General features: G+C 51.1%; 1 protein-coding gene across 8 annotated transcripts in view; it reads right to left on the bottom strand.

The window, feature by feature from the left end:
• Positions 1-9432, bottom strand: part of LOC115388764 (RIPOR family member 3-like) — a 37532-nt gene extending 28100 nt beyond the window's left edge. For 2 of the 8 annotated variants that reach the window (XR_003931514.1, XM_030092019.1), the window contains exon 1: positions 9322-9429. The gene's annotated coding sequence lies outside the window, so the exon portion shown is untranslated. Of the gene's footprint in view, positions 1-4770; positions 5578-6092; positions 6245-9321 lie in introns of those variants that run through there. The other 6 variants (XM_030092025.1, XM_030092024.1, XM_030092026.1 and 3 more) reach the window with 6 other exon arrangements.
• Between the last annotated feature and the right edge of the window lie 568 nt (positions 9433-10000).

Raw genomic sequence — 10000 nt, 5'->3', positions numbered from 1 at the left:
GTTGAGTTAAAACTGAGGCAGTGCAGTGGGGAAGTGGTTACCACCTGTAGCCTCACAGTGAGAGGGTCCCTGGTTTGAGTCTGAGCTTTGGGCTCTTTCCGTTTTTGCTTCAATGCTTTCATCTGTCTTTCTGTTTCAGTGAAGCTGAAACCTTTTCATCCCGTCAGACTCGTCACCCTGAAGCTCAAAGGAAGCAGAGGGAATCCTCTGCTCTTCATCGCTCCTCTGCCTCAGCTGAAGAAACGACGTCTTCCAGTCTCCTGCCTCGTCTCCCGTGTCTGCTCTGTGTTTCAGGTCTGAACAACCAACCCACCATACAATAAACCAACCAACCAACCAACCAACACATCGATCAACCAGCCAACCAACCAACCAACCAACACATCGATCAACCAACCAACCAACCAACACATCGATCAACCAACCAACCAACCAACCAACCAACACATCGATCAATCAACCAACCAACCAACCAACCAACCAACCATCCAACCAACACATCGATCAACCAACCAACCAACCAACCAACCAACACATCGATCAACCAACCAACCAACCAACCAACCAACCAACCAACCAACACATCGATCAATCAACCAATCAACCAACCAACCAACCAACACATCGATCAATCAACCAACCAACCAACCAACCAACACATCGATCAATCAACCAACCGACCAACCAACCAACCAACCAACCAACATTACCCATTATTACTGTAAATAGTAATGGGATTACTAGTTACTGCACTTGGAAAGTAGTTTCTCAGCTGTATAATGTAAAACTATAGGAAGACAGTCTCATAGTACAGGCTTTTGAATACATGAGGGAAAAAACTCCGACAAAATACTTTTTCGTATTCATGTCAGAAGGAAATGAAACGTATGTATGGTTCTGTAATTTTCTGTGTTGGTTGTCGGCTCTGTTTTGGTGTTGTCTAGATTGGGGGTTTGGGATTGTTCTAGGTTGCGTGTGGTGCGTCGACAACACTGTTTTGTATTGTGACTTTGTACATAGGTTGTGCCCCCCCCCCCGTTCTCCCTCTCTTTATCTTTCTCTCTTTCTGTCCCTGCTCTCTGAGCGTTTCCGTCCCAGTCCTGTCCGGCAGCCATGCCGGATGCCAGCTTTAAATAAAGGCAGCAGCAGGAGGAGACTCAGTCTCGTCCTGCTGCTAATATTAAAATCTGTTCGGATAGTAAAAGGCTACAATCATACAATATTGCATGCCCCAGCTGCCGAACAGGACAAGGGGAAAGAAAAAAAAAAAAAAAAAAAAAAAAACAGAAGGAAATTAAACGGTGAAGAAGAAATACAAAAAAAGTCTGATGATTTTATCCTATAAAATTAAAGCAGAAATGTAACTAAATACCATCACAGGAAACAAACACAACTAATTTAAATAGAAATGCAGAAAATTCACCACCTGGTGATGAATTCTAAAACAACACGCCAGATGTGGAGATGATGCTACAGAGGAAGGAGTAGAACTGGAGGGTGGAGAGAGGGATCTGGATGCAGGTGATCAGCAGTGATCAGCGGGGATCAGGAGTGATCAGTATTGATCAGTGGGGATCAGTGGGAACCTTGTTGTTTGTAGAAGCTGCAGAGTTTCTGCTCATTTCTTCTCAGTCTGAAACACTTTCCTCCTCCGTACTCCAGCTGTGCCAGCAAAGGGGTGGAGCATCATGAAAGGGGCGGAGCATCAGCAAAGGGGTGGAGCATCATGAAAGGGGCAGGGCATCAGCAAAGGGGCGGAGCATCCAGTCTGATACTGGAAAAGCAGGAGCTGTCACATGACGACCGACACCTGAGCAGAACGTCGCCGTGCTGCAGACTTCCAGAGCGGCGGGCGGTGGGAGGATTCCACCCGGAGGACTTCTGGTGCTGAGGTGAGTGAAGGGAGATCTCTTCAATGAGCTGAAGATCGAGAGGTCAACGAAGGCTGGAGGCAGATGAAGCGATAGTCCTGGTGATCTCTCCGCCGTGCAGGCTGGAAGGATCGGAACTGGAAAACATGCTGGAGTAACAGAAAAGCCTCGCCACTGCGATCTAGGAATATTGAGTGAGTTTGTTTGTCTGGGATCGACTTGCTGAGCCTGCGAGAAGCTGCTAGCGATCCACACAAAATCTTAAAACTTTTATTTCCAATAAATATTTCAGATTCAGATGTTCTTAAATGGTTTCTATTTTTTTAGTCATTTGTGATTTTCAACAAAAATCTGATTCCTGCTTCGGGACATTTACAGTTTTTACATTTTAACTGATTTTCTGAAATCTGCTTGAATTATTTAGTGAGGAGCCGATGGTCCAAGCAGCTCTGAGGATCGTTTCATTCTTATAAAGAGGCTGAACTGTCGCCGGCGTTGTGTTTCTGCGTGTCTGGTGGTGTCTCAGCTTCTTCCAGTAGTGAAACGTTTCCAGTCCGGTCCTCAGACCGTCTCAGACAGCTGGAGCAGAAACGGCGCTGGTCTCCTCTCTTCAGAATCCAGCGGTCGGAACTCTGATCCGTGTTCTCAGCACGTTGAGCTGCAGGCGGATTCGCCGTCGGATGGTTTCTGCAGACGGAGGAGAAAACGCACCTCACACCGTGGTGTTTCAGAGGCTCTGATTCCTGTGGAGCAGCCGAACAGCCGGACAGGTCCTGAGCCAAAGGAAAGAGAACCCTGGACCCTGGACCCTGGACCCTGGACCCTGCGCTCCGTGTTCAGATGTAAACATGAACGATGGCGTCGTTCCCTGAACTTCCATTAACTGATGCATACTGCTGCCTTAACGTGGGAAGCAGAAACTCCATATGTGAAAACGAGGCTGCATGTATGTGACGCAGCATGCGGGGCCTCTCCAGACCCCTGACCCCCCCTTACCCCCCCTCGCTGTGGGACGCTCCGTTACCCTCCACCCTCACTGCTGCGCTGCGAGCAGAGCTCTTTAACGTCCGTTCCTGAACCCGGGGCTCTGAAGGTTTCCACTGCGCTGCAGTTTGCAGCAGGTCCTCCTGGTTCTGCAGAACGGCGCCGGCGAGGCGAGGTTTCCCTGGCCGAAAATCGCCGCGATGGGAGGAGTCAGTGCGTGAAACGTGAAGCTCCGTGCAGCAGAGGAAGCTTCTCACTGGAGTTTTTCCTTCCATGACGGATCCTCCTGGCATCGTGTCCACGGAGCCTAACGGGCCCCACAGAGCCAGCTGGGCCGGGCTGGAGGCCACCCGACTGTGAAATGTAAATTCTTCCTCTCCCTCCCGAGGCCACGGGCGCTTCACTCAGACAAATGGCACATGTGAGGGTCGGGGTTGGGGGGTCGGGGTGGGGTCTGGAGTGAGGGTGGGGGGTGGCGGTGGGGGTCTGGGTCAGGGCGGGGGTGGGGGGCGTCCCAGCCCTGAAAAAAACCTCCCTGAAACAGAAGACTTGAATTCAGTTTAACTTGAGGAGGATCAGCTGTGATTTGCTGCCCTGAGGTCATCCAGAGGACTTGATTGTGGATCTGCTCCAGATGTTCCTCTGCAGGGACAAGAAGAGCCAAGAGCTCAGAACGCTGAGAGGACCAGGACCCGAGGGACTGGAGGGACTGGAACCCTCCCTGGGCCTGAGGGACTGGAGGGACTGGAACCCTCACAGGGACTGGAACCCTCCTTGGGCCTGAGGGACTGGAGGGACTGGAACCCTCCTTGGGCCTGAGGGACTGGAGGGACTGGAACCCTCACAGGGACTGGAACCCTCCCACATCACCTTGTAACATCATTCATTTTTCTACTTCTCTGACGCAGACGGAACACTGGCAGGAACGTTCTCTTCTTCTTCTGCACAGTGAGTCGAACATGACGAACAGCGCTCCTAGTGGCCACCTGAGAATGTCATGTTCGCATGACAAAGCTTTTCTTCTGGTCTGAACCCATCCTGTTCTCAGAGCTGTGCTGGGGGTCAGGGGTCAAACAACTCCCTAATCAGCTAATCAATCATCTAACCAACCAACAAACTAACCAAGCAACCAATCAACTGACCAGCTGACCAACCCATCAATGAACCAACTCATCAAACCACCAACTAATCAACTAATGAGCTCTCCCAGCTCTCCTAACTCTAAATGGACAACACTGACTGTACGTAGCGCTTTTCCTCTGCATTAGCAGAGCCCAAAGCGCTTTACACTGCATTAACACATTCACCCATTCACACTCACATTCACACACCAGTGGAGGCGGCCGCCATGCAAGACGCTCAGTCCGTCCACTGGGGGCAATTTGGGGTTCAGTGTCTTGCCTAAGGACACTTCGACATGCAGACAGGGGGAGACAGGAATCGAACCAACAACCTCCCGATTGCGAGACGACTGCTCTCCCCACTTTACAGCTCTCTTAGCTCTCTCAGCTCTCAGCTCCGCTCAGGAGTGTCGCTCCTATCTGCTCTCTGAGTGTCGACCAGCTGCAGCAGAGGAGGAGCTGCCAGGTCCAGACCTCCTGCTGAGCAGAGATAAACTCAACACACTCCAAAACATGCTGGCGGTATGACGTGTGTGTGTGGGTGTGTGTGTGTGTGTGTGTGTGTGTGTTTGTGTATGTGTGTGTGTATATGTGTGTGTGTGAGAGAGAACAGGAAGTGTCCACTCTGGAACAGATGAATTCATTCAGGCTCATTATGTAAACATAAAAGTTTTTCCTTCTCTCTGTCTCTCTCTCTCTCTCTCTCTCTCTCTCTCTCTCTCTCTCTCTCGCTCTCGGTTCTCCTCAAACCCGAATCTCCTCGTGACGCTTCCAGCTCTCTGGCCGACATAAACCTGTAGGATCACGTTGATCGGCAGAGGTTCGGCTGCTCTCCTCGGGGCGGACGTCTGAGTTCCATCAGATCTTCCCATCATGCAGCAGCTGCAGCGTTCTGCGAGGAACGCCTCTGGAGAACCAGACCCTGCAGAGCCCAGCGCCCCGTCACTCCGAGGACCTGAACCCCAGAGCTCAGGAATGTCCAGTCCCTGGTCTGAGAGCAGGATCCAGTGGGATCCAGTGGAATCCAGTGGAATCCAGCAGGAGGAGGTTCAGGTTCATCATTCCGCTGGTTGCTGCGGATTTACGACTGAATCACTTCATCGGTTTCCTGAGGTCCGGGTCCAGAAGACGAGCCGGTCCAGGGAAGACCGTCAGACCTGACTGGGGTTCTGCTCCGTTTGAACTGTGTGTCGGAGTGTTCCACCGCTTCAGTGTCACTGTTCAGACAGGCGGTGGAGGGGAGGCTGCTGGAGTCCGAGTCCGGGTCCGAGTCCGGGTCCGAGTCCTCCTGTCCGGAGGAGATCCGCCGCATGTGGGTCAATCAGAGACCACATCTGGAATCAGACAGTACCAGATGACGAGTGCAGAGAGTTCACCAAGCCCTTTTCTCCAGCTTCACCACTTCGGGGCATCCAGCTCCGGGTCCCCGGTCCTCCAGGGCCTTCGGTCCTCCAGGGCCTTCGGTCCTCCAGGTCCTTCAGTCCTCCAGGTCCCCGGTCCTCCAGGACCTTCGGTCCTCCAGGGCCTTCGGTCCTCCAGGTCCGCGGTCCTCCAGGACCCTCGGTCCTCCAGGGCCTTCGGTCTTCAGTCAGCCTGTTGGCCTGATGAATCATCTGGTGTGAGAGATCCTCAGGTGTTCAACCATCCAACCAATCAACCAATCAACCAACAACCATCCAACCAACCAACCATCCAACCAACCAACCATCCAACCAACCATCCAACTAACCATCCAACCAACCAACCATCCAACCAACCATCCAACCAACCATCCAACCATCCAACCATCCAACCATCCAACAACCAACCAACCAACCAACCATCCAACCAACCATCCAACCAACCAACCAACCAACCAACCAACCAACCATCCAACAACCAACCAGTCAGTAAATCTAATCAATCAAACAGACCAACAGCAGTAAATGTAGAAATATGGAATAGAAAACAGCAGAAGAGCACTTTACTGATCCTTCACTGGACATTTAGTTTAGCAGCACAGAGAACAGAGAACATAGATCGACGATCGATGGATCGATATAACTACAGATCGGTTACTTGCTGAGGCAGTGTAAAGATACAGAGTAGGAGTAAAGGTAAAATAAGATAAACCCACCTGCTGAAAGTCAATATCCATCATTCCAGGGTTGGGCTGAAGGAAGCCGTGGTCTGATCTCCAGGAAGCAACAACCTCTTCACTCCAAAACTACAAAACAAAGCTTCATGGAGAAAACAGGTCCGGACCGCCTTTCTCAAGCTAAACTTATGGATTCTACTCATCTCTGCGGCGATCGCGGAGAACCGGGTTAAAGGAATGACTTCCTGTGTATTTTTTGCAGTGGCTGGAAAGAGGCTGAAGATCTCTGCTTCATAGAGAAATCTCCCTCCAATCCTGACACCTTCCGAATTAAAATAACCGCCGTCGTTTTCCTTCAGGAAAATTAAACACAAAGTGAGATCGTCAGAAATTTACTGTGAGAAGAAATAACCCCAGGACGTCTGTCAGACATGAGGCCCGAGGGCCAGAATCGGCTGACAAGAGGCTCCGGCCTGGCCGAACCTCCAAGCAGCTCAACAACACTGAGACTCCGTTCCACGGCAACGGCTTCAAGCGAAACCTCAAACCCTCCGTTGTGTTTCGGGGCTCCGTTTGCATGACAACAGGGATGGTCCTGCATTGGGCACCTCAGGGCACAGTGCTTGTCGCCCCCCCTCTTCACTCTCTACACCTCTGACTTCCAGGATAACTCAGACACCTGCCGCATGCAGACGTTCTCTGACGACACTGATATTGTGGGCGAGTATCAGGGAGGGTGAGCAGGGGGGTACAGGGGGCCTGTTGAAGGACACTGTGGAGGGGTCCCACCACAACAAGCTCCAGCTGAACACCTCTAAAACAAAGGAGCTGGTGCTGGATTCCCGCCGGGCGCCCCCTGCTCTGCAGCCCATCCACATCGGTGGATCTGAGGTCTGGTCTCCATCTGGGGCTGCCGCTGGACCACAGTCTGAGCCCGGCAGCAAACATGGATGCTGCGTACCAGAAGCCGCAGAGCAGGATGTATTTCTTGGGAAGGCCGACGTCCTTCAGAGTCTGTCCTAAGCTCCTGTACATGTTCTACCAGTCTGTTGTATCTAGTGTTCTTTTTTATGCTGTTGTGTGCTGGGACCGTTGCCGTGGAAACAGATGTCAGCTGCTGTGCAGTGAAAATGCTTCTGGAGGACGTTCAGAAGGACAACTGGGGTGAGAGGTGCAATGACCAGAGGAGCAGTGAGCCTTGCTCATGAGCGGAACTCAAACTCCTCCTTATCTCCGGCACTGAGAGCATCGAGGAGGAGGAGGAAGAGGAGGAGGAGGAGGAGGGTGAGCACACGCCATTACTGGGTGAGAAGAAGAGACTGATGAAGGAAGATGCTCTCTCATCTGGGTGGACTCTGCCCCTGCAGGTCATCTGCAGTATTACAGTTTCTCCTCATAAATCTGAAACAAACCGATCAGCTGTTGATGACAAACTCAGAGATCAGAAACTTCCTTCAGATGACTTCACTGCCACAGCAACAGAAACCCGGGTCACTGTTCCGTCAGAGTTCCGTCAGAGTTCCGTCAGAGTTCCGTCAGAGCAGGCACCTTGTCTCCTGTTTGTAATCAGCTGTTTGCGTTTCTGTGGCCAAAAAAGAAAACAATAATTTCCTCTTGAAGAGTCCATCTTTTTTCACCAGCTGTCCTTATTCACACAGAATAAAAACCGTTTCTAGCGGTGATTCGCGCTGTGGAAACGCGAATCACCGTGGCAGCGGTTGTGGGTAGATGGGGGGGGGGGGGCACCGGGGCGTACGTCATGTGGAAGCGCCGGCTTATTAAAGTAAGAACGCAGAATTCCGCTAGAGGGCGACTGAAGTTACGCACTATAGCTTTAATGAGGCTCCATCAGGCCCAGCGACCCCCTGCTGGGGCCGGTTAGCGACCGGGGGGGTGGGGGGGGGGGGGTGGAGGAGGGGGGAGGAGTCAGCAGCAGTCTGACCCCTTCCCTTCCGCCGTGCTGATGTTTTCTCTGGCAGCTGGAGCTCCTGCTGCTGAGGTTCATGGGAAAGAGGAGCTGAGAGGCTGAGAAAAACCTCCGTCTGAGACTGAGAGGTGGAGAGAGAGGTGGGAGGAGGATGGAGGGAGGTGGAGGGAGGTGGAGGAGGATGGAGAGAGGTGGAGGGAGGTGGAGGAGGATGGAGAGAGGTGGAGAGAGGTGGAGAGAGGAGGAGAGAGGTAGAGGGAGGTGGAGAGAGAGGTGGAGGAGGATGGAGAGAGGTGGAGGGAGGTGGAGGGAGGTGGAGGTCCAGCTGAGGAAACCTGATCCACATCTTCTGCCGGATCAGTGAGAACCTGAGCAGGTTCCAGTTCAGTTCAATAACACAACAGCAACAAGTCGTACAGTCGCAAAAGAACAACACAACAACAACAACAACAACAACGTCACAACAGCAAGATGTCACAACTCGACAACATGAGGCCACAACACGACATGCAGTGACACACAGCAGGCAGAGCTGCTGCCAGCCGGAGTCCACCTGACCCGGGAGCCCAGTGGGCCCAGCCTGAGCCCCGCCCGGCTGCTCAGGTAGAACATGCTGACTGGCTGTGCTGAGCGGTGCTTTCCACTGCACCACTGCGGCAACCAGCCAAGTGAGCATTGAAATCAGAGGATTTGGCGTCACAATCCCAGCATTTAGATGTTTAGAGGAAACAGCAGGTTTCAAAATAAAACGTGGAGCTCTGGCAGCAACATGTGGACGTTTGTTCACATTAAAATATAGAAACTGATTCTTAACGTTTAGAATCAGGCTCATGTTAGCATTGAAATGAGGGAATTTAGCATCAAAATGCTAAAATTTGGATGTTCCAAAAAACTAAACAACCAAATTTAGCATTAAAACGTAGAAATGTAACTTTACAACAATAAAGTTGGTGGTTTTTTTTCGGATTTAAATACAAAGATTTGCCTGTTTTCCCTAAAAAATATCAAGTTCAGCATTAAAATGTTGACATTTAGTATTAAAATCCTGAAGTTAGCATTTTTTTGCTTGAAATTGTGAAAAAAAAATCTCATTACATCGTAAAATCTGCTTTTCCAGATTAAAATAAGGAAATTCAGCATCGAACGCTTCATTTATGACTGTTTTGCTTCTTTAAACAGACAATTTACTGGTAAGTTCTCCTCTGAACTGAAACCAGAACCATAAAGACCATGAAGACCGGTTCTGGTTCCGGTCCTCCTCAGAACCACAGAACCGCTGACAGGATGAGTTTAACGTTTCTCCTGACATAAAACATAAAACCGAAGAGACGTTTGACCGACCTGAAGAGCTGCAGTCCGTCCGTCTGGGAGGAGGGCGTGGTGCGTGTGGTGTCGTGTGGTGTGTGTGTGTGTGTGTGTGTGTGTGTGTGTGTGTGTGTGTGTGTGTGTTATCAGCTGCTGCTCTCTCCTGATAGTGCTTCAGTCCGCCGATCAGAGCTGCTCAAACTGTTTCAGCTTCACGAAACAAAGTGACTCCAGTCTGTGTTTTGCAGTTTTCCCCTCCTCCTCCTCCTCTTTTCCTCTTCCTCTCTTCCTCCTCTCTTCTCCTCCTCCTCCTCCCCCCCCTCTCCTCTTTCAGACCTTCCCACCCTTCTCTTCATATCTGCAGTTTTCGCTCTAAACTCCACTGACAAACTTTCTCTCTCTCTTCATTCCGCCTCTTGTCTTTCACTCTGTCTTTCTCTCCCGTCTGTCCTCTGTCTCTCTTCAGAGCTCCTCTCTTCTTTCTCTCATCTTTCTTTCCCTCTCTTTCCCTCTAACCTCTCCTCGTTTTGGCCGAGTTGAGTTTGAGTTTATGATACATGAGATGAGAGTCAGAGAGAGAAGAGAGTCTGTGAACCCCCCCTTCTCCTCCCTCCCCATCCCCCATCCCTCCATCCCCCCTCCTCCTCTCCCTCTCCGCTCTGCTCATGTTTGTCTGTAAAGTGAAGGACCGTCCTCCTCTGGACCCTCAGAGACC

The sequence above is a fragment of the Salarias fasciatus genome, chromosome 5 (assembly GCF_902148845.1).
Source record: "Salarias fasciatus chromosome 5, fSalaFa1.1, whole genome shotgun sequence".
Taxonomy (NCBI): Eukaryota; Metazoa; Chordata; class Actinopteri; order Blenniiformes; family Blenniidae; genus Salarias; species Salarias fasciatus.
Note: the sequence above shows the minus strand (reverse complement) of the source record. Positions and strands in the feature narration are given on the sequence as shown.